This window comes from Bubalus bubalis, chromosome 21 (assembly GCF_019923935.1).
Source record: "Bubalus bubalis isolate 160015118507 breed Murrah chromosome 21, NDDB_SH_1, whole genome shotgun sequence".
Classification (NCBI taxonomy): domain Eukaryota; kingdom Metazoa; phylum Chordata; class Mammalia; order Artiodactyla; family Bovidae; genus Bubalus; species Bubalus bubalis.
Window position 1 is genome coordinate 44,531,324 of NC_059177.1, and position 27,043 is coordinate 44,558,366.

The following is a 27,043-nucleotide window of genomic DNA, read 5'->3' on the forward strand; positions in this document are numbered from 1 at the left end:
CAGATGAGGAAACAGAGACTCTGAGAGGGGCTTAGTGAGTGGTGAAATCCTGGCAGTTTCCCTCCAGAGTCCCTGGCTGCATTATGAACTCTTTTGGCCACCAAGACATAGTATCACAGTCCTATGGAAGTGACTGGGGGCTCACTCAGTGAAGAATACAGGCAGCACTAGATGCCTGGGGTCCTCGCTGACACCCCGCTGCCAAGGGTCCTGACCCCTGAGATCATGGCTGATATCTGATGTTTATCTTGTTTAAACTTTTAATGTTAAAATGACACTTATTCTTTTTCTTCTGAATGCAAAGGCAACACACACAAGCTCATTATTAAAGTTTGGGAAATTATAGAGAAACTCAGAAAATAGAACCTTTTGCATCTTGTCATCCAGAGAGTATATCCTCCCTTGTCTTTCTCCCACACTGGTATTTTATGTACATTTTTACAGCTTTATTGAGATATAATTTACATACAATATAATTCACTCATTTAAAGAGTACAACTCAATGGTTTTTGGTATATTACATTATTAATTTTTAAAAATTGTGGTAAATATCCATCACATAGAATTTGCCATTTTAACCACCTTTAAGTGTATAACTCAATGGCAGTAATTATAGCCACAGTGTCAGGCAACCATTACCACTATTTCCCATATCTTTTTATTACCCTAAATAGAAACTCTGTAACTATTAAGCAGCAAATACTCACTCCCCTTCTTCTTCAAGCTTCTAGTAACCTCCGATCTACTTCCTGTCCCTCTACATTTGCATGTTCTAGATATTTCATGTAAGTGGAATCATATAGTATTTGTCCTTTTGTATTTTGCTTATTCACTTACATTGTTTTCAAGTTTCATCCATGTTGTAGCATGTATCAGATGTTCACGTTGCTTTGGAGACTACTTTTTAGTTTAACTGTATATTGTGAAGGTGTTTCCGGTACGCCAAGGGCTAGACATTGAAGGTAGGCTAATTCTTATAAACCGCACTAAGGAGTTTGGGTTTAGTTCTGCAGGCAAAGAAGGAACAGTGAAGGCTTTTTCTTTCTTTCTTTTTTTTAAATAGGAGAAATGATGTGATGAAGTTTCTGTTTCAGAAAGAACACCCTGACACAGGCAGGGAAGAGGCTTGGGACAGGGCCCGTTGGGAAGCCCCAGTTGTCAGATCTGGGTAAACGTCAGCGTTGCACACAGTGTTTATAAAAGCACGTGCTCCTCGGCCCCACCTCACAAGTCCTCGTCAGCAGGCTTAGAGGAGACCAAGAAACTTGCATTTTCAACTGTGTTCCAGTTGGTTCCTATGCAGGTAGTTCTTGGATTTTGAGAAGTACTGGACTAAAGGTTAGAAGACTAATTTGTCATTTTGCCTAATTTTATTTTAAAAATTGCATTGATAGAGAAATGCTTTTCTATTTAAAGTGAAGCAAAAGTCACTGTGTAGTTTCACCTTTTTTTCAATACAAAGAATACTGACACCCTGGGACTAAATTTGACAGGAAGGAATATGTGATGTTGCAGTGTCATTGCCTAATGACTTCTGCCTCACACTGTATAAATTCTCGTTTTCATTAATTCAGTTGTGTTCATCTTGCTTGTACCAACTTGCGGAGAAGGCAATGGCAGCCCACTCCAGTACTCTTGCCTGGAAAATCCCATGGACAGAGGAGCCTGCTAGGCTGCAGTCCATGGTGTTGCTCAGAGTCGGATACGACTGAGCGACTTCACTTTCACTTTTCACCTTCATGCATTGAAGAAGGAAATGGCAATCCACTCCAGTGTTCTTGCCTGGAGAATCCCAGGGACGAGGGAGCCTGGTGGGCTGCCGTCTATGGGGTCGCACAGAGTTGGACACGACTGAAGCGACTTAGCAGCAGCAGCAGCAGCAGTACCAACTTGAGTTTTAAGCTGCTTTGAGTAAGAAGCCTTCTTCACCTTTCCCTCCGATACCCTGTGATGTTTGATGCCAGTTGGTGGTCCTGAGTACTTGATTAATTGATTTCAAAACAAAGGCTTAACTTCTATGGTGGAAATATTGTATGTTTATTTTTCATTCTGTGGATGACTTGTTCAAGTTGACATTCAGCAAATCTGTTTTCATTGTAAAATTATGGCCATTTTTGTTCATCAGGAGTTTATCCTAAAGTTTGATTAACTTAATATACTTCTCACTATAGTCTTTTCTATTATGCTCTGCTGTTACTCTACTCTTTAATATATTGCCATCTACAGATTCAATTCTTTGTTTTCCTCTGTATCATAAAAGTATCATGAAGAAATGATGTTCATTATACTGCCATGTAGAATAACCACTCTTTATTTCTGTATGTGACTAAAGACAGATTGCAACTCTCCTGTTTATGTCTTCCAAAGGAGACCAGACTATGAAAAAACTACATCCTGTGTTAGATGTGTCTGCCATTTTCTGGGCAGATTTTCAAGACACTAGAAAACTCAGGCTCAAAACCCCAAGAAAGGCTGCACTGTAAATAAGGAGGAGCTTCCTCCCAGCTGTTGGACAGAGCTTCCAGAGCAGGGTTCCTCTACTCCAGTAGGACAGATGTTCTCTAGGGAGGAGGATGGCATCTGTCAGGAAGAGCTCACTGTCAGCCTCCTTGCAGATGCAAATAGCTAACTGTCCCTGCTGAATAGACTTACATGTCATTGTTCCTGCATTTTCATAGGAGAAAAAAAATAATTTGAGGCACTCTGGAGGCACTCACAAAACAGGAGCAGGCTCTGAGAGTGGAACCATCACCAAAATCAGTAATTCAGAGTTGCAGAAACAGGTTGTGGCTTGTTTATCCCTGGTGTCTTTCATTCCCCAAGAGGGGTTTGCGCCTGCCCTTAGGGGAAGAGGGCTGCTTTACCTGAGGACCTGGGTTCTGGATCTTGGGAAAAGCAACATCTTGGAATGGAAGTTGTGACAAGCCCTGGTTTCTCTTTCTCTCTCTATCTCCCTCCCTCACTCCCTCTCTTCCTCTCTCTCTGCCCTCCCAATGTGCTAGCAGAACCTGGATGTGTTTTTCTGGTTTGGTTCTTTATTTTCCTAATCTCTAAAGCAGGAGGTTGAACCACATGGTCTCCAAACACTTAAAATCCCTCCTTGATTCCCTGGTAACTTGGTCCATACATCTTTCTTCATGTGTTTACCCTGGTTCTGGTCAACCAGTGTCCTTCCATCTGTTTGATAGGAGATATTTTGTCTTATTTGAACTCCACTGAATCTCCAGACAGAGGATTGGCTGGGCTTTAAAGTTCTGTCTATCTCAAATGAAATATAGCACTTTCCTTTTTGTAGAAGTGGTGTGTGTAATTGAAACAGATTTTTTTTTTTTTTTTTTTGGAGAACCTTTAATTCTCAAATGTGAGCCGTGACTTGGAGCCAGCTTTGTGGGAGCAATATTGAGGATAACAAGGAAGCTCTGCTGTTATTTCAGATCTTAGTGTTTCCTGGGTTGTACCCTGAATCCCTCTTGTGTGTATGATTTATATGCATTTCTTAGGGAAAAATACAGAAGACCATCCTAATGGGGATGGCCTCTCTCCCTTTAGAAACAGGCACCATCTCTACTGCTCTGGTTGGCTTGCTGGACCATCTGCTCTCACTGATGGTACTGGTTCACTTCTTGATGTCCTGTGAGTCTCCCATGGTCCAGTGGCCCCAGCTTCAAATCAAACTTAGTGTTTTTGTTGCTTTCAATTTCTTATTTCTTTTAGTTAAATTCCTCTTGAAACATAGACAATTGAGTCTTACATTTTGAGTTCTGTTGATCTCAGTTGGAGACCTTGAGTTAATCTCCATCACTTTCATTTTTGAAATTCTCTCCTGCAACCCACTCCAGTACTCTTGCCAGGAAAATTCCATGGATAGAGGAGCCTCGTAGGCTACAGTCCATGGGGTTGCAAAGAGTTCGACATGACTGAGTGACTTCACTTTTCTTACTGGTCTAAGTCAAATATGCTATTGTTTTGTTCTGCTTTCAGTTCTGTTTCCTAAATATTAAGGATCCTGTGCTTATTTCTCTTACAGACTGTTTTGCCTGGTTGGTTGGATTTCCTTTGAGAAGGCATCATCTATTCTTCCCTGTGTTTCATGTCAGCCTTTGATGTCCTTGCCTCTCATGACATCTCTGACTTGAGAATATGTCTTTATTTCACCCCATTGTCCTCTTTCTTCACCTTCTCTACTCTGTTCTGGGTCAGCAGCTGCTTTGCTATTTCTTTCTGCCTATAATTTGTCTACAGAATCCATTCTACACTCTATAGCATGACTGACAAGACTTTTCACTATCAACCTGTAGATTCCTCTCCAGCGTGTTTCCCTTTTCCTTATAGCTCATTCATCTACCTCCAATCTTACAACCTCTGACGTGCAGGATCTTTTCTGTCTCCTGCTTCTGTTTGCATGATTATCATAAGCCTTGGTGTCCATTTCCTTCTTTTCTGACTGGCAAGCTCTTATTCACTGATGCAATGGACATGAACTTGGGAAAACTTCAGAAGATGGTAAGGGACATGGAGGGCCTAATGTACTGCAGTCCATGCAGTTGCAAAGAGTTGGATACGACTGGGTGACTGAACAACACCAACAAGGTTCTTATTCATCCTTCAGTACTTAACCTTTATATTGCCTCTTCATTTCTGGACTGAATCCCTTTCTCCTTGGAGCTCCCATGACATACTGTTTTTAGCCCTGGAGATCTAGCCTTACACTGTATCATCATTACTTGCCTCTGTTCTCCTCATTAGACTATATGCTCCTAGAAGGCAAAAGCCAAGCTTAGTTTCTTTATTATAGAGGACTCAGGACCTCTCATAGAGCTTGGAGAAGTGGCAGGGGCTCTTTGGAAGAGTTTTATTACCAGAGAGGATAGGGTAATCCTGACTCACCACTTGTGAACTAGATGGCCTTGGGCAGGTCACTTCATCTATAAAAGCCTTGATTTCCTGATCTGTTCAATGGGAATAAGAACATGTACACTGCATGTTGGTTATAAAGATTAGAGACAACAGAGCAGTTCAGAGAGTATCTGATGCAGGGCAGCTCATAGTGTTATTTGTGTGAATAATCAAGTGGTGTTGCTCTTTGATTACTTTCTCTAATATCCTTATTTTTCTAGGCTTTTCTTTTTCATTTTAATTTTTTTCCCCAATCTCATTTCTGAGCTGTATATTCTTGGCTTGAGTTAGCATGTTCATTTGTGGGAGGTTGATGAGAAGTGGAGAAAGGAAAAGGAAATTGAAAAACTGCCTTCATTTGGACAGTAAGGATCCAATTTTAACTTGACAGTTGTTCTGTGATAGACTCCCCAGTCTGGTTAGATTCACAAGGCATGATGATAATGTGGTGGAGTTTTTAGCAAATATTCTAGAAATTGGCACACATGCACATCTTTGCAGATGCACGCACACGTGTACCCATGTTGAAATAAATTTCTACCAAGTGAGTTAGCCCCTTGTCAAGGTGTCATCTTAGGCCATCCACCTTCCCAGAATGTTATTGTGCAACACATCTTTCATCTCTTCTTTCAGAGCTGCATATTCTTTAGAATTCCTCAGTGATCATAAGCCAAGGTTAATAAAACACTAATTATCATTACCTAAGGTATTGAATCCTTATAAGGAGTCAGGTGGTATATTAAATGCTTTACAATTTAATATGAATTTAATATGCATTTACATAGATTATCTCACTTCACCCTCATAACAAACTCATGGGGCAGGTAGCATCATTCCATGTTATAGATGAGGGTAGCAGAGCTTGAAGAGGCTAGAGGTTTGTCCACATCCGGAGTTACTAAGTGTCAGGAGTTGAGATGTGAACCAAGACTTTAGTTCCCATGGCCTAAGTTACCATCCTGACTGGACATCCACAACACATTTAAAGGATATAGTTACCTTTTGGAAACCAAGGTATGTCTGGCCCTAAGTAACACTAGGTGTTTGCTGTATTATGTAAGCTAGATTGAAATATAGTTTAAATCTGTTAACTATTTCATACACTTGGCTGTGGACCCAAAAAAGAAAAAATCTGGGAAGACCACCACTTTAGATAATTCCCATTTAAATGTGTCACAGTGCCTTTTTTGAGAAGGCAATGGCACCCCACTCCAGTACTCTTGCCTGGAAAACCCCATGGACGGAGGAGCCTGGTAGGCTGCAGTCCATGGGGTCACTAAGAGTTGGATACGACTGAACAACTTCACTTTCACTTTTCACTTTCATGCGCTGGAGAAGGAAATGGCAACCCACTCCAGTGTTCTTGCCTGGAGAATCCCAGGGACGGGGGAGCCTGGTGGGCTGCCGTCTATGGGGTCGCACAGAGTCAGACACGACTGAAGCAACTTAGCAACAGCAGCAGCAGTGCCTCTTTTACCTTATGCTAATTTGGAAGTTTAAAAGAATGTGTATGAAAAGTAATACAACAACCACTATGAAAATTATTCTGTTTTTTGTGTTTTATAATAAAAACCTCACATAAGAGAAGAAGGTCTAGCTGGTGTTTGGACCAGTTGCGGGCTGGTGTTTGGACCAGTTTTAGTAGAAATACTGTTTCATTTATCAAGAACCTGTGCCATAGCTGTTTTTTGTTCTCATGTTTGAGATGAGGAACTTGAGGATTAGTAAGGTTCAAGGTTACTCCAACAGTAAACTACTTTTCTGGCTCTAAAACCCATGCTTGCTTCACTGGATGACAAATCAGCCCAGCAAAGATTTATTCTTTTGTAATCAGGATCCGTTTCTCCCTTTTCTGTCCTCAGCCAGCATCAGGACTTGTCTTTATCCATTATTTGCAGAATTAGGGCAGAAGAAGTCTTATGGAGGAAGAAACTTTATATGGACCATGGTTTAATGTGGCAGGTTGGTGCCTGAGAGTAGAGCCAGGCACACATGGGGTGGGGACTGTAAATGAAACGGACTCTGCAAAGTGATTTCCCTGGTGCTTGCAATATTTATTTATAATTAAAAAATGACATTGTGGGACATGATATATTTGATCCCTAAGATCAGTCATTCCACTGAATGTAATGGCTCATTAAAGTTTGACAATGGAATATGAAATCAAGTGTTCTTAAATGACCGTTGATCTTCAGTTATCCTTAGGAATGTTTTCTGCTTGTTCAGAGTGGTGAGAAGTGGTATTCCCTGTGAGACCTGCCTTGAAAAGCCAGGGCTGCAGTGGCCCCATGTTTCTTGTGGATATACATGGGTAGCCGAGGAGCCAGAAGACTAGGACTCGATTCAGGATGGTCACACTGAAGAGGTGTGGGTTCCAGCTTCAGTGAACCTGGGCAAATACAGGCTGTGAAGGTGGAAAATGCAGCTCTGGGGTCATACTGTCCGAGTTCAAATCCTAGCTCACACCTAACCAGCTGGGCAGCCTTGTGAAGTTCCTTTACTTCTTGAAGCACATCAGCTCAAATGGGAATAGTGATGGCCCCTGCTTGGTGGGAAGGCTTTTGTGAGGTCTTTGGGAAATAGGGACAGAGTCTGGTTTCTAACAAGCTCCTAGTGCAGTTTGCTATTACTGTGTGTCTGAGGCTATGTGCACTGGAGTGGGGAGGGTGTTGCCAAGGTGCTTATAGCCCGTTGACTTTACACAAGGGAAGGTTTCGTGTAGGCATGTGGACCAGCTGGTTTCATATTGCTGGTGAGCTAAGAATGTTTTTTTTTCTTTTCATTTTTAAATGTGTAGCCTGTGACTGCATTCACACTACAATGGCAGAAAGAGTTAAGAGGTTACAACAAAGAATATTTGGCCTGCAAAGCTAAAATATTCACTATCTGACCATTCACAGAACTTACTGAGCCCTGATTTAGTGCCCAAGACAGACATCGGCTCCACTGTTTACTAGCTGTGTCATCTGAGGCAAGTTACTTTTTCTCTTTTAGCCTCAGTTTTCTCTTCAGTAAAGTGAGGGAAGTGATATATACCCAGCATAGGAAAATTAAATGAAGTCAGTTATATATAAAGAGTTGAGCATGGTACCTGGAACATCATAAGAGCTCCATAAACTGCTGCCCTGATATTCCATATTCAGAGAATAGTGTGAGGTCATGTTGGCTAGAGTTGGTCAGGCCTGGCTTCTTTGAGGAGGTAGAACTTATTCAGGTCACTAAATCAAGTGGAGAAAATTTAGAATCTGAGTGAGAAGATACAGGAAAGGAAGGAAAAGTCAGAAAAAAGGCCTCATGTGTGAGTAAATGCTCAGCTAATGTAGGTGAATGAATGACAGGGTGTAGGCATATGCCAACTAGATGCCTACTTAGACTCCAAATCAGATCTTAGCCAAGGACTCAATCCACTCACATGAGTTCACTGACCTCTGTCAGTGAGGCTAATGCTCAGATGGGCTTCACCCAGGCCACTTTATTGCAGGCCTTGGTACATACATTCATTACTGTTTTCTGATGCTGTTTGACATGTGCTTAGGCATGTGCCTAGGAAAAATATATTCGAGAAGTTAGATCTGTTGTTTCAAAGAATAACCTTCAGAGAATTCCAAATGTGATGATTAGTGATTTTGAAGTCTCCCTCTGCTTTGAATCTCTCCTGCCCCCATTAAAAATAATCTGTCGTTGATTGTACAGAGTGGCCATTGTCTTTCACAACCAGCTTGGGTTTGATTCTTTAAGAGGTGGAAAACAGCAGGAGCTAATGGCCTTGGTTTTCCAGCCCTGCTGATTGTGCTGGGTTTCAAGGCTGTCTGAGTCACTGGGCTTCTGTCTATGGCCTCACTAATTGGGTGTAATCAAGATGCTCCTGAGGAATTTCAGAGACCCGTGTGGCCCTGTCCAGTCTGATTCATCAGCTCCCCTGTGGTAAGTATAGTGCTGGAGCAGATGGAACAATTTTGGAGTCTTCTCAGCAGTGTGAGTGTGGTCCCAAAGGTTTTAACTTATTTTGGGGTTCAATGGACTTGTTTTTTGTTTATCTGAGAGCGAAAGAGAATCTGAACTGTACCCTGAGATTGGCTCACAGACACGTGGAAATACACAGCACGGTGGTTTCCTGCTTGGTAGAAAATTAATTGAAATAGTCATTTGACTTATGGTCTAGAGTACAGGTTTAGATTTCTTTATGTTGAATATAGAATAATGGTTTCTTCGCCTTCTTAAAATTATAATGTATTTTCTACTTAGTAGATACACAATTCTTACTTGTGTTAACAAAAAGAGGGATTCTTTTCATCATTCAGTGAATACATCTGACTTGCTTTAGAGCACTGTTCTCTTCCTTCACAATGATTTGTGATTAAAAAATAAAAAGAATCATTTTTGGAAGCTGGTTCATTTGCATGTCTTTGCCTTTCATATGTTTAAGGGGTGAATAATTGCTTTAGGACATAAACACATTCTAGTTCTTGACATTTGATGATGCTTCTGGATCTATTTGTCTGTTGGTCTCTATCTTGAATATTGTTTCCTTTATCTGACTTGTATAAACCAGGGAATTGTTTGCTAATTCAGATACACAGGTGCCAGAGGCTGCTCTGGGTAAAGCTGTGTTAATTCCAGAAGTAAATTAGCCTTTAGTAAATTCAAACTAGAAGCTTTTGCTTTGGAGGAAATGAGTTAATCATTGAATAAATCACTCTTGTAGAAATAAAGCCTATTCTATCTTGGAAATAAATTTCAATTCCTGTCTCTTGTACACTCATCATGTTTGGAATTCAGGTGTAGAGTGGGAAAGGTAGGGTGATGAGGAACTCAGATAGTTGCTGCTCTGATAGCATACGTGTATCTTGTAGTTAGGACAAATACATATAAAACAAAGGAATTTTGTATTGAAATACAATAGGGTTTCTCAAGTTGGATAATTTCTTGTTATAGGGTCTGCCCAGTGCTTTACAAGAAGTTTAGCAGCATCCCTAAACATCTAGTTTTATAAACTAGATGCCAATAGCATACCCTCCCTAGTCATGACAATCAAAATTGTCTTCAGACATTGCTACTTGTCTGCAGGAGGGCAAAACCACTGCTGGCTGAGAACCACTGATTCAGAGTATAATGCTAGTAGCAAAGGAATACGGTAGGAGCTCCTGGTGTCCAGCTGAGGAGCTGTGTGGGGAGGGCTGTGAGGCTCTGCAAATGGTTGCTAATCTTCATTGTTGAGGGAATGACCTTTTGCACATGTATGTACTATGTTTTGTAAATATTTATAGATTCTATTTTTGGAAAAAACTATAAATATATTTATTGAACTCTAAGTAGCTTTGGGTTATTTTTTATTTTATCATTCAGTAGATCCTAAAAGTACACGTGGTTATATTTAAGTGCCTGATTTGGTTTTGAGTGTGGTGTCTGGAGTCAGAATACCCAGTACTCACCACTTAATTGGGCTTTCCTGGTGGCTCAGATGGTAAAGAATCTTCCTACAATGTGGGAGACCCAGGTTCAGTGCCTGGGTCAGGAAGATCTCCTGGAGAAGGAAATGACAACCCACTCTAGTATTCTTGCCTGGACAATTCCATGAACAGAGGAACTTGGCAGGCTACAGTTCATGGGGTTGCATGGACTGAGCGACTAACAGACCACTTAATTAGCTATATGACTTTGGTTAAGTGTCTTGTCCTTTCTTTGTCTCCATGTTCCCATCTATAAAATAGAAATACTATTTGCACTTCACTTAATATATCATTTTGAGGATTAAATGAGATATTGCCTATATGGTTTCCAGTATAGTGAGTGATGCAAACAGCTGACTCATTGGAAAAGTCCGTGATGCTAGGAAAGATGGAGGGCAGAAGAAGAGGGTGCGAGAGGATGAGATGGCTGGATGGCATCACTGATGCAATGGACATGAACTTGGGCAAACTTTGAGAGATGGTGAGGGACAGAGAGATCTGGCGTGCTACAGTCCATGAGGTCACAAAGAGTCGGACATGACTGGGGGACTGCAGAGCAACAACATAGGGAGTGCTAAATTGTGATAATAAATAAATTATCTATTTATACATAAAATATAAATACATTTAATAAATGGCACCTATTATTCTTTGTAGAGTATGCAATTTTTGGCCTTCAAATTTTGGAAACGATTAGTTTACATTTTAAATGCTATCAGATGAGAATGGAGTGGGGCAGGGGGACAGGAGAGCCTCCTTGGAAAGATTTCATAGAAGAGATTGAATTGAGAGGGATGGATGGGTTGTGAATCTAAATTTGTATATCACTCAATATCTATTTCCTTAGGCCTTGAGGGTGTAGGAGACAAGAAAGAAGGCCCAAGGGTTTCCACCTTTTGGAGACCAAATGAAAATGACCATGGTGGACAGACTCTAAGGTGGCCTCCATGACTCTTGCCTCCTAGATTCATGCCCTAATGTGATCCTCTATCTTTAAATGAAGAGGAAAGAGGGAGGACCTGTGCTTTACTCTAGTCAGTAAAGTACAGCAAAGGTGATGGTATGCATGTGATTATGTCACATAAGATCGTGATGCTTGTGTTTCAAGGAGACACTCATTCTTGCTAGATTTAAAGAAGAAAGTTGTCATATTGTCCATGCCTATGGACAGGGCTTTGTGACTAGGAGCCTAGGGTGGATATCAATCAACAATGAACTGAATGCTCCCAACAGTCACATCAGCTAGGAAATGGAATCTTCCACAGTTGAGCTTCAGAGAAGAACCCAGCCCTGGCTGACACATTGATTGCAGCTTTGCAGAGGAACCTACTTAAATACACTTGGACCCCTGACCCACAGAAACTGTGAGACAAATATGTTTCTTGAAGCTACTAAATGTGTATGATATTGTTATGTAGCAATAGATGACTCAATGAGTATGATATAGAGGCCACAGATGACTAGAAGCTCTCACCAGACAAAGACACTTTAAATTCAGTATGTCCAAGTCAGAACTTGTCATCTTCCCCCCAGTTTTATCCTGTGTTCCTTTCTTAGGGAATGTTTCCAATATCCCAGCCTCACCACAACCAAATCACACACTTTGAGGTCACCCATGACTCTTCCTAACCCCTGTCCAAATTGATCCCCAATTCCTACTGATTATCTCCCCTAAGTGTCTCTTGACTCTGTTCCCTCCTTTTCATTCCCCAATCTCAACTGTGTTTTAGGTTTCTGTATTTCCAACCTGGACAACAGTAGTAGTCTCTTGACTTACCTCCTCTTCTTCAATCTAAACCTCTGTCCAGTCTTATCTACAATTTTCTCGAGGTTTTTATTTTTTAACGCCAATCTGGACATGTAATTCCCCTAATAATGAACATTGAATGGCTTTTCATTTTCTTTGGGATAAAATGGAAAGATCTCTCCATGGCCTGTGAAGTCCTATCCCTGACACCCTCTCCAACCCTTCACTTCTTTCCTTGGTTATCCCTCCCTTCAGGAATCACATGTCACTTTTGAGCAACCTTCCTTGGCTGTTGCTCCCCTAGGCAGAGTTCCTAGAATTCCTTGGATATACTATACTAAGGGTAGAATCAATTAACTTGTTTCTTGCCTGAAATTTTCCAGCAAATTGTGAGCTTTTTAAAGGCAGGCACTATGTCTGACTCCCCACAGTATCTTCAGCTGCTGTTGGTGAGTCAGGCTGGTAGTCAGGGTGTGGTGAATGTTTGTTGCATGCATGCATGGGTACATGAATGAATGAATGAATGAATGAATATGCCAGAGCTCTGACTGTGCACTAGTTCTCAGGTACTTTGCCACCTCTTCTAACAAACGTCCCCAAAATAGTTCTGCTTTTCTGAGTGTGAACCTCCTTCCTCTTCACATCTGTCACTTTAAGTGTGATTCTGCAAAATTTGGAAGAGAACACATAATGAGCTGCCTAATTTTCTGGATTGTTAGTTTTATTTTCTTTCTGTCTCTCTCTGTCTCTGAATATCTCTTTCTTTTCTTTCAAGTGATGATGCATTGCATCATTGTCCTGGGTAAACTTTTTAGGAATTTGGTCCATAAATGAGATTTTGTTGCAAAGAGAGCTGTTTCCTTTGCTTATCTTACTGCAAGTTATGTTATTTCAAATATTAAAGGAAAGAAAAAGAAATAATACAAAATGTCTGTTATTTTACATCCTCTAGTTCTGCTTTATTTTCCTTCCCTGTATTCCATCAGTTGTTTTGACAAGGGCAGTCGTTTGGCCTGTCAGAATAGCTCCTGGTTTTATCTTTCTCTGGGGATGTTTTTTCCCTCCCCTTTTAGACCAAATGCTGTAAATAATAGTGTTTTCCTCAGCTGTACACTGAGAAAAACAGTACCTACATTATGGAATTGTACTATGGAAAGACACATGTACTCATTAATTAGAGGCAGAGAGTGTAGACCTGGGCCAGGTGCTGTGCTAGAGTAAGTGGTCCCTCCTAGAGCAGCGGTAGATGCAGAGTCAGGGGCACGATGGGTACCTCGCACACTAAATAGTATCATCATTTTTCTTTTCTCTCTTCCTCTCTCCTTTTCCTCCCCAGGACAGGCTTTGGAACCAGGCAGACCTGGAATTTGATTCTGGGTATGCCCTTTCCTCACCAAGTAACCTTGGCTTTAACTCGCCGCGCCTATAACTTTATCTATAAAATGGACATAATACCCAGGTCACAGGGTAGTTGAAAGGGTTGGATAAAATAAAGCAGGTGAAGCGCTAGGCTTGGAGCCTACGTGCCTAAGCCCAAAACAAACCTGAGGTGTGACTCTAACTAGCTGTGAGAAGCATGTTATTTTGCTCCTCTAGGCTGTTTCATTGGAGAAGGCAATGGCACCCCACTCCAGTACTCTTGCCTGGAAAATCCTATGGACGAAGGGGCCTGGTGGGCTGCAGTCCATGGGGTTGCTAGGAGTCGGACACGACTGAGTGACTTCACTTTATTTTTTCACTTTCATGCATTGGAGAAGGAAATGGCAACCCACTCCAGTGTTCTTGCCTGGAGAATCCCAGGGACGGGAGCCTGGTGGGCTGCCGTCTGTGGGGTCGCACAGAGTCGGACACAACTGAAGCAACTTAGCAGCAGCAGCAGCAGCAGGCTGTTTCATATTGGTTCTTTTCCTGTAGATCTGAGCATGTTGCCTGTTTCTGCCTTCTCTTTTACCTGCCTCCAGTCTCTTCTGGCCTTTCAACCAGTAACACTGTCTTTTTAAGGCCCACTTTGAGTGATGGGCTCATGCACTCCTTTTCATTTCTTTGACATGTCTCCCTTTGTCTTCAACATTGAGTACCTTCACCATGTGCCCTGGCATTTCACAATATATATATATATACATATAGCCCTTTTTTGTCCCCAAGTGCCTTTGATTTGTCTCCATGTAGAAATTTCCAAATAGAAATTTGATCAGTAAACTTTGAAAATCAAACAGGCTATTTAGAATTTTTTGTCAAAAAAGTAAGTGGACTGAAGAAACAGGAGATCTCCAAGGAGTCTTTAGGACATGGCCTTTTTGCCAACCATATGAACTCTGGAGGCATCTTAGGGCTCTTCTCTGGATCTAGGAGAGTAAGGTTTTAGATTTTAGGTGGGCTTGTTCTTATGGTAGTTGACAGTAAACACTTATGGAGGTAGAAAAAACAAGTTGGCTGCAGGAAATTGTAATGGTTTCCTTCTGTAGGTATAACTCACAGGGACATGTTGGAATAAAGAATGAGAAATTAACTTCTTCTTACCCCCTGCCCTCCCCCGCCTCCCCACCGCCCCAGCCACTATCAGCATTACTGATGTTGCTTGGTCCCCCAGCAGGTAGATTTCACATTGGTCTGTGCTATTAGACTATAGGCAGCAGGCATCATACTGCTTTGGAGTTTGCTCTGAGGTTGGTAAAGTGTGGCTGGGAAATGTAGCTAAGCTTTTAAAAGGGCATGATTTTTTAGTTCACATCTGATAATTATAGAGCTAGTGTGTCTTTCTCTTGCAGACTGGGTAATTGTACATGGGGGGTTTGAGAGGTAAGTGGGTGGGTGCCCTTATGTATACCCAAGTGGACGGCTTATTCAAATGATGCCTTCTTCATTTCGGAGCCTTAGGTGTTGTTGAGATGAGCAGACGGTAATTTACCACCGGATCAAGCCCTAATTTCATTGTCACCATTTTGGCATGTGTATACCAGGCTTACTCTATTTGTGTCATGTAGAACTCTAGAACAAGCTGTTCTGTAAATATTACTTAAAAAATAATGTAGCACTACCACCTTCTAAAATAAACTTTGAAAGTATTGTTTTAGAGAGCTGTTTTATTCTGTTAATTTTTTTAAATTGAATCCCAGATTTTCTGAGGGTTTAAGTTACCAGAAGATACTACTTGTTATCTTTGTTGCTTGCTTTCTTTCATTTTGGTGATAACTCTGAAAGTAACAGGGAAAAGAATCCTATTTTTGGTTTGCTGTAATAACTCAGAGCTCTGTATATAACTATTAAAAATAGTTTTTATCATCAAATGTTTGACAAAAATGGAATATGCCTAATGCATTTGGGGCTAGCATAGTGCAGTGGTAGCAAACAGGGCATGCAGGCAGGATTAGGCAAGTTTCATTTAATCTGCACAAAATGGTAAAGAGCCAGCATTAAAAAATTCAGAGCTTTCTCATAAAAAATCTTGAAAGGTATATACTTTGCAGTTCCCACTGACCCCACAGCTTCCAGTTGTCCCTGACTTTGAGGCTGAATGTAGTTTCAAAACTGCACATACACAGTGATGAGGTTGGAGTCCTGGAGTTCTTATGTGTGGCCACCGAGAATCCTTTGTCCCTCCTTCCCATGGTGGGCACTTCGGTTTGTACCTCTGACACGAGGAAAGGAGCCCGAGTGCCTCAGTTCTGTCACTTTCTGAGACTCGTTCTTTTTGGCAGACTGGTTCTTGGGATTTTGTGATGGGCAATTAGGAGGAAAGGAATTGGGGAGGAAGACAAAAGAGACCAGAGGAGAAGCTAAGGGTGGAAAGAATTTCAGGGTGAGAGGAGACTCTCGAGGAGTCAGGAATGGGAGCAGCTGTAGTATTTGAGAGCAGCAGATGGGATTATAAGGAAAGTTCAGAATTGTGTGTCTACTTCATAGTGCTTAAGAAACAAAATTGAAGATTAGAGTTATTTTGAAATTGCTGAACTGTGTTTGTATCAGGGTTGAGTCAGGAGACAGAAACTACACTAAATATTTTAACAGAGAGAATTTAATACAAAAAAATATCAACCAGATATTGAAGAACTGAAAAGACAAGAAGAAGACACTGAGGCATCGTGGAAGTAGCAGCTGCAGGAGGCATTTGCCACTCTTGGGGTTGGGATCATTAAAATTTGGAAGCTTGGTGGAGGGGCCCTGTGGGACCAAACTCCCATCTTCAAGGTAAGGGCCGGTGCTGAGGCCTCTGAGCTCAGAAGAAGGAAGCTGAGGGCCTGGTACCCAGACCGCTGAGAGATGGTACTGCCTTGTTGGTATTATGGCATCTATGAGCTCAGGTGAGGGGTGGAGGGCTGGGACCTGGACCTGAGGAGGAGGCAGGATAGAACGGCGGTCCATGAGGGACATAATGGTTCCAGAAAGACTGCTAACTAGATTCAGTCAGCAGCTACCACAGAAAGGAAGTGCAGCTTCTGGAGTGAAGAAGCAGGGCTAGGCCAGCCACAGGAACAGGAAGCCAATAGGTAATAGACAGGAAGGAACAACTCACACCTCCCTCTTCCAGCATGTAGGTTCCATCTAGTGCACTCTATGGGCACAGCCTAAGAGACAGCAGCTAACAAAGTGGAAGCATAGTTCACAAAGCCCCAGCCCTGCTGCTAAGTCGCTTCAGTCGTGTCCGACTCTGTGTGACCCCATAGACGGCAGCCCACCAGGTTCCCCTGTCCCTGGGATTCTCCAGGCAAGAACACTGGAGTGGGTTGCCATTTCCTTCTCCAATGCATGAAAGTGAAAAGTCAAAGTGAAGTCGCTCAGTCGTATCTGACTCTTAGCCCTAGCATCACAGAAATGGTATGGAAAGATGGGTTTGGAGGTGAGAGGTAGCAGCTTAAAAACGGGCTCAGTTTTTAAGTATAGAACTTTGAGACTGGACTGTGGAGGGCTTTAGAAGTGCTGCACAAAAATCCATGGTTCCAGCTTTATAAATGTAATTTAAGAGAGTTTGTTTGTTCTTGTAGTCTCCAGATTTCCATCTTGTACAATACTTACTAATTTCCAAATTAGTGATTTTTTGGGGGGGGCATGCCATGAGGCATGTGAGATCCTAGTTCCCTGACCAGTGATTGAACCTGTGACCCCTGCAGTGAAAGTGCAAAGTCCTAGCCACTGGACCATCAAGGAAGTCCCTAATTACGTATTTACTCATAATATACTTCTATGTAGTATTGTTATTAATTAAGTTTGTCCTGTAGTGAAGAAGTTTGCAAACTGTAGCTTGTGGGCCAAATACGGCTAGCTGGCTGTTTTTATAAGTCAGATTTTATTGGAATACAGCCATGCCCATTTGGTTAGCAAAAAAATTTGCAGACTTCTTCTCTAGTATAAATTTCTATTATAAATCTCTAGTATAAATTTTAGTTCTGATTTAAAATAGAAGTCCGTGACACATAGGTCTTCCCAGGTGGTGCTAGTGGTAAAGAACCTGCCTGCCAGTGCAGGAGACGTAAGAGACACAGGTTTGATCCCTGGGTCTGGATGAGCCCCTCAAGGAGGGCATGGTAACTCACTCCAGTATTTATGCTGGAGAATCCCATGGACAGAGGAGCCAGGTGGGCTCTGGTCCATAGGGTCACGAAGAGTTGGGCACAACTGAAGCAACTTAGCACGCATGACACACAAGTTTAGAAAAATAACTGACACTACAAAAACCAGACACACAGGATAAATCTTTATGTTAAAAAAAAAATGAAGGCATTGTGCAAGTGTGAGTGAGTGCCACCAAAATTTACCTTGGCTTTCTGAGAGAATGGACAAACATGCATGATTTTTTGGACCTGCTGATAAAATTGAGATATTGCCATCTTTCTTGAACAGATAATTGCTGCTTGAACAGAGTCTATCCAAATAAGACATTCCACTAGAGGCATCTTCTGAAAGAATGTTGAGTTTGAAGTCAGACCCCTGGAGACCTGGTGCCACCGTATTCATGCTGCTCTGTAACTTTGGGTGAACCAGTTAACCTTGGAAATTCATTTTCACATAGATGTCCTGAGAACTAGAATTTTCACATTTATTCTTGTAGCTCCTTGGTCAGTGTCTCCCACCCTGATACTTTTCCTGAGCTCCAGCCTGCATATAGGATGGCCTTCTAGACAGCATACTTGTCTCCCTGGTGCTTCAGACCTAACATGTCCCCGATGGACATGACTGATGACCACAGATATCTAGTGCTCCTCTATTACTGAACTATTTTGGGCTACATCAGGACGTTTGAAACTTCTCTTCCCTTTTGAAGTTAGGCACAGTCATATGTCTACTTCTAGCCGATAGGTTGTGACTGGAAGTGATGTGTCCTGTTTCTGGGCCTAAGTATTTAATTGTCAGGGTATGAATCTTTAGCACACTTTTTTCCTGCTCTTGCATCAAGCAGTGTTCCAGACGGCAGGGTATCCATCAGTCTGTGCCCCAGAAGGAGGTCTGTTGAAGCACAATAGACATGTAGCATAAATGAGAATTTTGTCCTTATGATTTCAATCACTGATATTTGGGGGTTGTCAGTTTCTATAGTTTATTTTAATCTAGCCCAATCATTACAGTGTTCGGCCGAAACTTATCTTCCTTGTCCTGTCTGCTGCTTCTCTGTTCCTGATGTCATAGGATGGCACAACTCTAAATTTACTTGCCAGAAACCTGGAAATCACATTTTTACATTCTATCTTCTCTTGCTCTCATTATCCAGTCAGTTTTCAGATCTCTTGGCTTCTATTTCCTTAATACCATTTGTAGTATACCTCTCTGTTGATTCCCAGCAGTATTGTCTTATTTCAGGATGTATAACCTCTCACCTGGACTATTATTTTTTAACTACTCACTCTTTTTTAAATCTTATTCCAGTCTACCCGCATTTCATATACATAGGAAACCTAAATTGGATCATGTCCCTTCGATTTTCAGAAATCTTCATGGATTCTGTGCCAGCCCGAGAGAAAGCAGACTCCCCAGCATGACAGGCAAGCATAGCACAGCCTTCCCAGTCTCCTTGTGTACCCTCTGTGTGTTCTGTCCTCACCGACCTCCCTGTAATGTCCTCTGCCTGGAAAAACCTTCCTTCAATCTGCCTGTCCATCTCTCTTTAAGTCCTTTAAGTTTTAGCTTAAGAGTTACTTCCTCTATAAGCCCTTTCTGAATTTCCCAGATGCACTTAGATGTTTCTTTCTTAATGTTCTCTTTGTTCTTTGTACACACTTCTTTACATAGACTAACACTTTAAATACAATTGCTTGCATGCCTGGTTCTCTTTACTAGATGGTCACTTTCTTGAGGGTAGTTTCTGAACTTTGATTCCTCTTTGGTGCAGGTAATTCACAGAATATCTAGCACTTGAATACTTGTAATTGTTGAGGAATGATTTACTTTAAAATAAGAAATAATTATTTCTATGAAATAAATATAGGGCAAAATAATTTAAGTTCAATAACAAACATTACTAAGCTACCATTATTATTCTTTTTTTAGGGGAGGATAGCATGTACCCTGGAGAAGGCAATGGCACCCCACTCCAGTACTCTTGCCTGGAAAATCCCATGGGCGGAGAAGCCTGATAGGCTGCAGTCCATGGGGTCGCTAAGAATCAGACACGACTGAGCAACTTCTCTTTCACTTTTCACTTTCATGCATTGGAGAAGGAAATGGCAACCCACTCCAGTGTTCTTGCCTGGAGAATCCCAGGGACAGGGGAGCCTGGTGGGCTGCCGTCTCTGGGGTCTCAGAGTCGGACACGACTGAAGCGACTTAGCAGCAGCAGCAGCAGCAGGAGCAGCAGCATGTACCCCACTCCAGTACTCTTGCCTAGAAAATCCCATGGATGGAGAAGCCTGGTAGGCTGCAATCCATGGGATCGCTAGAGTCGGACACGACTGAGTGACTTCATTTTGACTTTCACTTTCATGCATTGGAGAAGGAAATGGCAACCCACTCCAGTGTTATTGCCTGGGGAATCCCAGGGAAGGGGGAGCCTGGTGGGCTGCCGTCAATGGGGTCACACAGAGTCGGACACGACTGAAGTGACTTAGCAGCAGCAGCAGCAGCATGTACTTTAACAATCGAAGACCTTATTTTTCAACACTGGTTTAGGTGACCAAAATACTTTTTAATCAATATTAGTGAAAAATCATTATTATTTTTTTTTATTGTCATGATCTTATGAAAGGATGAGGAATGTTAATGTTGGCCAGTATCACTTTTTAAAATGTTCTAGTTAGCAAGTAGAAGTTTAAAAAATATGGACACAGACATGGAGATCACATTGTAGTTTCTAAAAATATTGTTAGCAAATTCAAAAAGGGCAGCTCTTTTATAGGCATAGTGGATCTTTTTTATTTAAAATGTTACACTAAATTCTATTCCATAGATATTTTTAGTAACATAAGAAGCCAAAATGAAATGGAGAAAATGTTTCAGAGACCTCAAAAATATTTATATCCTGTGGCCCAGTGATTCTTCTTCTGGGGTAATATCCTTTTGGGTGGTTTTGCCCTTTCTGTGGGGTGAGGAGTAAATCTCCAAATAATAAAGAGAGCCAGGCTTTGAAAGCTATATGAGGTCACTTTCTTTCTCCCCTTGACCTGGCGCAAGCTACAGGCAAGTGATTCATGGCTCCCAGTTTCCCAGAAGCCAGTCAGAGCCTCCAAACTCAGTGACTTATGCTGTGTTTGCCCTACTGTGTCATAGTATTCCTAAGTGTGGGCATGCGTGTGGGGAATAGGTTCTCTAAGAGAGCAGAAGTCTTAATACTCTGATGCCTCTTTACTGTTCTCACACACTCTCCCATAAAAGTTCACTGAAGAACCTTCCAGCTGAGCTCTCTGCTACTTTCTAGACAGTTTTCTTCATGTTCTCTTTCTCTCCCCAAACCTGTAGTCTTCCTTTTTGTATAAATGCCATGTTGTTTTTGAACTAGATAACTCTTCCTCAACTCTTCAGTCCCCCAGTACCATTTTCTCTTTCACCACACAAATGATTGTTTGCACAAACCAGTCATTTCCATTTTCCTGTCTCAGTTGAATTAGAGCACCTGTGTTTTACTTCCATAGCCTCTACTGCTTTTTCTGGGCAATGTTTAGCTAGATGGTTGTTCTTCTACCTAGACTGTGAGCTCAACAAGGGTTGGGCTATACCTCTCTTTCTCAGTGTTATGTCTCCAGGCGGTGGTGGTGCTGGTGGTTTAATTGTCAAGTTATGTCCAACTCGTTTGCAACCTCATGGACTGTAGCGCACAGGCTCCTCTGTCCATGGGATTTCTCAGGCAAAAATACCGGAGTGGGTTGCCATTAATAGATATTCAATAAAAGCTACTGATGAATAATTGAATAAAACACATGAAAGGCATAACTGTTTTCAGGCTTCATTGATTTTAGAGAAAGTTAAGCTGGATCCTTGCTATGTGGTCTGGTGCTGTTAGTGGCCTTGAGGAGAATGCTTGGGCACTTTGGCTGGTATGTGTGCTTTTCATCAACACATCCCATGAGGATTTTGTTGACCCAATCATTGAAGGTGTGTTGTACATCTCTTCATGTCTGTAATAGTCACAGTGCTTAGAACTGGGAGTACATGTCTCTGTCCTTGAAACATCTAACAGATGAGTAGAATGTAAAATGTAATAACCTTTGACACATAGTAGGCACTCAGCACTGTTGAATGAATGACTCACTATCACAAGGGCACCATGGAATCAACTGATGTTCCATTAGTGAAAATGCTCCAATCCCAATTTCTTATTTACTTGGGGTTAATGATGTGAAGGAGTGGCTGGATAACAGAGAAAAATCAACTAAGGAAATAATTTAAATTATTTTAATAATCAACACATTGTACATTGATGTAAATGTTCATCTTTTATTGAAGGATGATGTTTTTCCCCTACCACTTCTTAAGATTCTGGTGTGCAGGGGCAGAGGTAGAGGAGTGGAGCTGGGAGAAGCTCCTGGCTCTTCCTTTAGAGCGATGGTGCAGGCATTTATTGGAAACAGGCATTAGGGCATTTGGTTACAGTAATTGTGAGCTTTCTCCTCAACAGACCATATGAAGGCGTGTTGCCGTCTGGCTCCCTCAGTGTGCTAATCAGGGCGGGTGAAGAAGAGGAGGAGGAGGGAAGGGCTTTTGGCCCAAACGTTGGAGGCCTGATTGTGTTCAAAGTCTCAAGTGGCCAGCTTAACCCAGGTTATTAAACATTCTGCAAGACCCTGGGTCTTCTCCTTATGTTTGTTTTCTTCATTTTTTTTTCCTTCTTGCCACTTTATCCAGGAGATATGAGCAATGAAATGATATTTATTTTGCAAATGTAAAAGGATATTTTGTTTTATGTGGTATTTGAAATATCCATTTGCCTCACTCTGTCTATTTACTCTTACAAGTCCTTGTATCACAGGCATAGCTGAGTTAGGAGCTGGGGATCATGCATTGTATTCTTTGGGGGAAAAGAATGTTAAATTTCAACAGATAAGATTATTGAAATAAGTAATCCTTTCTTCGTTGTTATTGGAGTCTTTACTCTTGCATTTGAATGTAAACAACAGAATGTGCAAAGCTAACAAAGATAAGACTTTGTAAAAGAAGAGAATTTGTTATTAAAAAACCACTTTACAATGAGAAGGAGGGCTCTTCCAGCAGCAAAGAATCTACCTGCAATGCAGGAGATATAGGAGATGTGGGATTGATCCTTGGGTCAGGAAGATCCCCTGGAGAAGGAAATGGCAACTCACTCAAGTATACTTGCCTGGGAAATCCCATGCTTAGAAGACTGGCAGGCTGTGGTCCATAGGGTCACAAAGAGTTGGAGATGACTGAAGCAGTTGTGCTTTACAATAAGAAACAGTAATTTCGACAACTCTGTCTTGTGGCCTGAGGTTTACTGTTTACTTATTTACTGAAAATTTCTGGTACACTTTCTGGAAGCCAGACACTTTAGGTTTTCTATGAGTCTTTAGTCTTTTGGAGGAGAAAGTCAAGTTATCTAAAAATGAAAATTCTATAATTTGATAATTATCTATTAAATACTTATCATGTTACAGGCTTTGGGGACACAATAACTAACAGGACAAAGCCCCTCCTTCAAGGAGTTTACAGCCTAGTGGGGAAATTTTGGCCTTAGAATTTGTAACCAACAAAGCCTGTGGTGTGTGTAGCTCAGCAGGCTGCATAAAGGAGGTGATTACTTGAAACTTCTAACCAACAAAGCCTGTGTATGTGTGTGTGGAGGGGTATGTGTGTGTATAGCTCAGCAGGCTGCATAAAGGAGGTGGTTCCTTAAAAACAAATCAGCATAAGTCTGTTGGAGGGAGAAAGAGCATGTGGTATGAGGGGAGAAAGCTTGGTGTGGCCTGGCCTGGTAGTGCTTGTAAAGGTAGGGATGTGGTCAGCCTAGGACCTGAATGGGAACAGAGGCAAAGGGAATGGGGGCGATCAGGCAAAGACAGCTGAGGGGCTTGAACTTCATTGAAGTAAACACCCCCTTTCGTAGAGAACTTATTTTTCCTTTGTGAGCTAAGAGAGGATCCTCATGTGAGAGATCATTTCTTCATCCCATGGAAAATCTTTTCTCAGATTCTTACTGATTTTTTTCCTATTCCAGTCTATTCAGTTGTGTATTCTACTCTATTCTTCTTTCATCAATTAAGCATTGTTCTAATAAAGGCAGGATCTAGAATGCCTGGATGAGTAATCACCCTATCCTTGGCAGTACCTGGTACATACCTCACAGAAGCCTCATACTGGTTCTCCTCCAGGGTGTGAGTCCTTTGAGAGCAGTGGCGAGGGCTGCTTAACCTCTGTGTCATCATGGCGGTAAATGTGTGTTTTGAATGCTACAGAAGGGCACACTCAGGGATTTGTCATGGATCCTTCTGAAGTTTGCATTTATGAAATATGATTTTAAAAGAAAACTTACACATGCTTACCACAGTAGCTGGCACATGGAAAATGTCTAATGAATGGTAATTTTCTATCTCTTTTAATCAAAGCTGCATCACTGCATCATGCTATATCCTTGTTAAATTCTTACAGGTTTTTGCATTGCTTGGTGAATTAAAAGAAGTGATATGTGCTTTGTTATTACATTATTGTATGAATTTGTTCTCCATTCTGTCATGCCAGTAAGAAACACTGTTGGTTTAAAAATCAGGGAAAAGAAAGGGCTTGTTGCAGCATTTTAAAAATGATCTAGGATGTTTGAGGTAAAACGTCAGCCAGATTGCCCCACGCTGAGATTGCTTGGAAGACAGTTGTGTTCTGAGACGCTAGAGTAGTGTATTCCTCAAGTGGAGAAAGAGGCAGCGTGGGAGGGTCAGCACTGCAGGTTTGCAGAATGCAGAGTGTCAAACGAGCAGGTTCTATGATCATTGTTAATGCAGTCACACCCCTGCCTCCCTTTGCCACCCTGCCTCTCCAGCCAGCTTGTGGGAGTGTCTGCTTTGGTGGATCACGCTGGCTACAGAGAGCACCTTCACAAAGCTCCCAGAACGCTTTGTCCTTGAGACCTCAAACTACTTGCATGTGGTCTAGGGGTGTGTGGTGCCTTGCTTAGGAAACATAAATAGGTGGACATGAAGTTTACCTTGTATTTTCAGGAATCACAAATATATAGAAACCAAGGACTTGCAGTTAAGGATGTTTCTTTGGTAGAGCAATGTTCTGGAGGCTGAACAAATGACTCATGATTGCTAACAGGCTCCGAGAAGCTTCTTGGGCATGCCCAGTGGGATGCTGCTTGATGAAAGGTAGCTTGGTGGTCTCAGAATGATGTTTATCTACCTTGTTCTTTTAGCTTTTCTTTTCTTTTTTTTGGTAAAAGGTTGGTGAACTCTTGACACAAGCCCTTCACAGATGGTCCCCCTTCTGTGTGGCGGGTGCTCTGTTCCTAACAGATAGCTTCATCTTTTCACGCTAACAGGAAACTGGCTCTTTGAGGATATAAAGCTCTGTACAACCTCTGCTTTTTCGAAATGGAAAGCTTGGCTCCCAGGGGCTCAGGCCCAGTGCGCTGTTTTTAATTGGCAGAAACATCCCCTAACCCAACAGTGATGCATTGTGTCTGTTCCCAGAATGACTTTCATTAGAGTTTCCGAGAGCTCTATCCTGGTGTGGACCAGTTCACTTTAGAACAGCCTTTGTAAGATGGAATAGAGTGGAGGGGGATAGAAAGGAGAGAAGGTCTCCAAGAATAGATCTCACTCTTTAAAAATAACCATGATACATTAAGTATTGATTGCAATTCTGTTTCAATTTTTAAATAACATTCAGGTCTTTAAAGATTTATATCCACTCATCTAAACTCAACTAAATAAAGTTTAAAACAAAGGAAAGAATGATCAACTTCTGGGTACCATTCAGTGTTTTAAGTTAGTTTCAGACTTTTTCCCCCTAGAAATGGGACATTTATTTTTAGGAGTTACATACTTTTGGTTTTTTTCTGTTGAAAACTGCACAGAAGTAGAACAGATCTATCTTGAGAGGAGGTCTGTCTACTTTAAGTTTTCTTGTAGGCGGCAATAGATTTTAACTTTTGTATCATATAGGGGGAAGAGGCTAATATCTATAAATGTGGCTCATTCTTGGGGATAAGCTATAAAGGAAGCTATCTGTTGAGTATTTGGAACGTCTGATTTACGATTGAAAAAAAAAATTCCCTTGGTTGTCTTCTGGGCATGAGTTTGGTGCCACCTTGTGGGCAGTTGTCAGACTATTATATGCCGTTAAAAGAAAACTTGCCCCAAGGCAATTAATAATGCACAAAATATATGCTCTGTAAATTCAGAAAACTAAGATCATGGCATCTGGTCCCATCACTTCATGGCAAATAGATGGGGAAACAGTGGAAACAATGGCTGACTTTATTTTTCTGGGCTCCAAAATCACTGCAGATGGTGATTGCAGCCATGAAATTACAAGACGCTTACTCCTTGGAAGGAAAGTTATGACCAACCTAGACAGCATATTAAAAAGCAGAGACATTACTTTGCCAACAAAGGTCCGTCTAGTCAAGGCTATGGTTTTTCCTGTGGTCATGTATGGATGTGAGAGTTGGACTGTGAAGAAGGCTGAGTGCTGAAGAATTGATGCTTTTGAACTGTGGTGTTGGAGAAGACTCTTGAGATTCCCTTGGACTGCAGGGAGATCCAACCAGTCCATCCTAAAGGAGATCAGTCCTGACTATTCATTGGAAGGACTGATGCTGAAGCTGAAACTCCAATACTTTGGCCACCTGATGTGAAGAGCTGACTCATTTGAAAAGACCCTGATGCTGGGAAAGATTGAGGGCAGGAGGAGAAGGGGATGACAGAGGATGAGATGGTTGGATGGCATCACTGACTCAATGGACATGAGTTTGGGTAGACTCCAGGAGTTGGTGTTGGATAGGGAGGCCTGGCATGTTTCGGTTCATGGGGTCGCAAAGAGTGACTGAACTGAACTGAAAAACTAGTTAGATTAAAAAAATCCTCAAACTTCAATGATTCTCTCACTAGATTCATGCAGCTTCATCTTAGAGGCAATATTGCTACCTGATTTCAGGAAACATGTGATTCTTCTTCAGGGATTTTGATACCCTGCTGTAGTACCAGTGTCTTATTAACTGTAGAGAACACTGTTGGGGTATCTGTGTTCTTTTTTCTAAGTCTTGCATCTTCATAGTGTTTTAACATGGTTTTCATTTTTCATTTTGAGCTACGTATTAGGTATCCAACAAGATATATCTTCTTAGTGCTAGTTAATACTGTCCATATTAGAGAAAAAAACAATGAAATAAAAATAAATTACCTCAAATATAATATCAGATATGGGCAGATATGAGAAATTCTTATTAACTGATTTTAAATAAAATTTGGATGCCATATTTATATATGTTTGCCACATGATAGAATTTATATACTTTTAATTAATAAGAGAACAAATAAAGTATGCTGTTTGATGCTATTTTGCCTAAGGATACCAG

General features: G+C 41.4%; 1 protein-coding gene and 1 non-coding gene across 7 annotated transcripts in view; one reads left to right on the top strand and one right to left on the bottom strand.

The window, feature by feature from the left end:
- The window catches only part of ERC2 (ELKS/RAB6-interacting/CAST family member 2), a 1,001,125-nt gene that overhangs the window by 115,552 nt on the left and 858,530 nt on the right, over positions 1-27,043 (top strand). The gene's annotated exons all lie outside the window — the stretch shown is intronic.
- TRNAE-UUC lies at positions 17,166-17,238 on the bottom strand. The gene has a single exon. It is a non-coding gene; the product is annotated as a tRNA-Glu (tRNA).